Genomic DNA, 3275 nt, shown 5'->3' with positions numbered 1-3275 from the left:
GTGTAAAGACAGAGACTGCTCTCTAATTAGGCAAAGTAGGCGGTGGCCTAAAGCCTCGCACTCACAGGGGCCTCACACCTGCCTACTTTGCCTAACGTGTGTGAGAGGGAATGTCCCTGGTCGGTGTCCCTAGGCTGGCGAGGTAAGCAGGTAAAGCCATGCAGGCTCCAGTTGGCTGTAACATCCCCCTCACACAGAGAACAGCTCATGATCACTACGGTCCTCCTAGCCTTCTCCGAAAGCCGGCACCTGAGCTGGAAGGAGGGGTGGGCAGAGGGGCGCCAGATTTTGAGCTGCACTATGCTCATTATGTGTGGGAGAAATGGCCTGAGCTGAGGTTGTGTCTGTGCACACTACGTTCCTCCTCTCTGTAGCTGCAGCCATACCAGTGTGCATACAGGAGAAGGACAATCCTCCTAGGTTTGCCTGACTGGATTGGAGCTGCACAGTCTAAGCAGCAGTAGAGGTGGGCGGAGCAGGCTGAGGAAGTTCATGACACTGCACACTCTGCAGCACAGATCATTGTCCAGTCCAGCAGTCACCAGAGCTCTCCCCAGACCAGCTCACAAACTCTTCATTCAATCCATGGAAGCTCCATGGAAGTAAGGCGATGTGCTAATGTATTTGCAGAACAAGCTGGATTAGAGTCAAAAATACCAGATTTGTGAAACATCTTGTCTGTGTCAGCCTGCAATCAGTGCTTGCAGATTACTGTTAAATTAATAGTATCCTGCAACTCTGATGAGATCACAGACCAGGACAACTATACTACTTCTCAGGCTCAGAAAACTTTACTGGACATTTAGTGAGGGTCTGCTAGAATTAAGTTCCAAGCCAGTGATCAGTGACATATTCAGTTATAAATGTAAAAAAACCTTTCTGCATTGACACATTATCAATCATTTTGGGATATCGGTATGTAACTGCTAATATATAACAAGGAATCTGAATTTTAGGCTGGCAATAGAACACGAGATTTAGCACCAGAGGTGCCCTCTCTCTCTCTGATTTCACCACTCTTCCTTCACAGTCACATAGAGCCCCTTAAGTTGGGCACACACAGACCAAAAATTGGCCAGTTCAGTAGGAACCAAACACATTTCAGTCTGTGTGTGGCCTTCGCCCTTTCTGTTCAACAGAAATCAATCAGTAGATCAACTTCTGTCAAACGGCCATGCTAGAAAACTTTCTTTCAATCAGCGGCCAAAGCCAAATGGTTGCAGACTGATCAGTGTATTCAGACAGTGGTACTCCCCCCCAATGTCAGAATACACTGATCAAATGGTTGCAGACTGATCAGTGTATTCTGACATTGGGGGGGAGTACCACTGTCTGAATACAATGGTACAGAAGGGGAGGATTTCTCCCCCTGTTTCATTTGTGTGGATGGGGTGAATCCATTCATTTATCTTTTCTTCCTCACACCAGCTGAACAAAAAAAATTAAAACTAACCGTGCCTACTCCACTTTAGACACACACCACAGCCACAGGGGCATCTATTCCTTCTAGTGACACAACACACAGGCATTTTTCCTCACACTGATACATTTTTTCTACATCACTGTTGGCCCAAAGCTTTACTGCAGGATGAAATATGTACTGCTATTAAACTGCACATGTCGCTACAAACTCCACCCCAGCCCTTACTCCACCTGGGGAGTGGGGGGGGGGCAGGTTGATACTTTCGCCCTGGCACTGGATGACCTTGTCCCAGCACCACATTACATGGTGGGAGTTGTAGTTCTCCACACCACATACTAGACTTGGCCCACCGGTGCCTGCACTCTGCAAAGACTACATCTACCAGAATGGCGCTCAAAGCGAATGTGTCGGTTTCTCCTGCTTCACTGCTTGTAGCAGGAACCAAGGAGTGTATAGAGGGATCATCTGTCTGCTCTACACCCTGTCTGTGGTGGGATCATCTGTGGCTATGGCTCTAGTGTTTGGTGCCTGTCTGCAGTCTAAGACCATCTCCTGTATTATATCCGCACAATCTCTGACCATCTTCTGCAGCATGTCTGCAGTCTCTGATCATCTTCTCTAGCATGTCTACAGTCTGACCATCTTCTCTAGCATGTCTGCACAGTCATTGACCATCTCCTGTATCATGTCTGCACAGTCTCTGTCTCCTGTATCATGTCTGCACAGTCTCTGACCATCTCATATATCATGTCCGCACAGTCTCTGACCATCTTTTGTATCACGTGGTAATATTTATGTTGAGCTCAACAATTTTTGGTATTTGAAAAAAGTGCACTGTTCCAAAACAAATAAGAAAAAAAATTGTTCAAAGACTTTCTATATGGAATGTTATGTAATGTATGCTTGTGTTTTTCATATGCTAATGTTTTGTTACATGTACCTAACCATCGGTTCATTTTTTCTAGGAGAAAAATTGAATGTTCATTACTAAATTTTATTGTTGTTTTACCCCTCAGATTTAATAATTGGGTTTCGTGGCTTTCAGAACAAATGGAGATCACAGCCTATTTTTCCTGATTTGTCTGGTTTCACATGTGAATGCTTTAGGTTTTCATTACCATTATTTTGTTGGTGCTTCTCTTTGTCAGTCCGTTTGGCTGTGTTCGGGCCTAGACCTTGTGTGTGTGTTCTGTGGAGCTCTGGTATGAACGAGTTTCTTTGTTCCACTGATTGTAAGGGTCTGCTGTTACTTGTTATCCCACAAGACTTGTGTTTAAGGCTAGTTAACCCCCCCACCGCTGTTAATTCAATTCGTTACACACCAGCCAGTCTTGTCTTTTCAAATTTAGCTCATCGCCTCAGGCTAATGTATCTTAATCTCCCTAGCAGTGTGTGTGTCCCCAAGTGTATTTCAAGCCTGCTTCCTGCCCAGTGTCACCATGCAACTCTATTTGCTCCTAGGGATTCCTGTTTGTCTGTTTTTACGTGGCTATTTGTTACTAGTTGTCTAATGCGTCTTTGATGTATCTGTCACTAATATCTGTGTGTTTCAATGCACACCTGTTGGCTTGAATTGTACCCCCTATTGTTTAGTGATCCCAGAGCCTCAGTGCTGCAAGGGATTCATCTTTGTATATTGGTGGTTTGTGTCTAGTAGCAGAAGTTGCTCGAACTGGTTACACATTATGCAATTTTTGTTGTTCAATTCCCTTTAGATGTGTAGTACGAGGGCCTGCCTGATTGCATAATGCTTGAAGGTGTTGAAGTCTGGCCTCGTATTGTATGGTTTTGGTGAATCGGGAGAAGAGTTCTACAGGAAAATTGTATAAGAGTTGTATGGTGTGTGACCAGC

Source organism: Aquarana catesbeiana, linkage group LG01 (assembly GCF_042186555.1).
Source record: "Aquarana catesbeiana isolate 2022-GZ linkage group LG01, ASM4218655v1, whole genome shotgun sequence".
Taxonomy (NCBI): domain Eukaryota; kingdom Metazoa; phylum Chordata; class Amphibia; order Anura; family Ranidae; genus Aquarana; species Aquarana catesbeiana.
Note: the sequence above shows the minus strand (reverse complement) of the source record.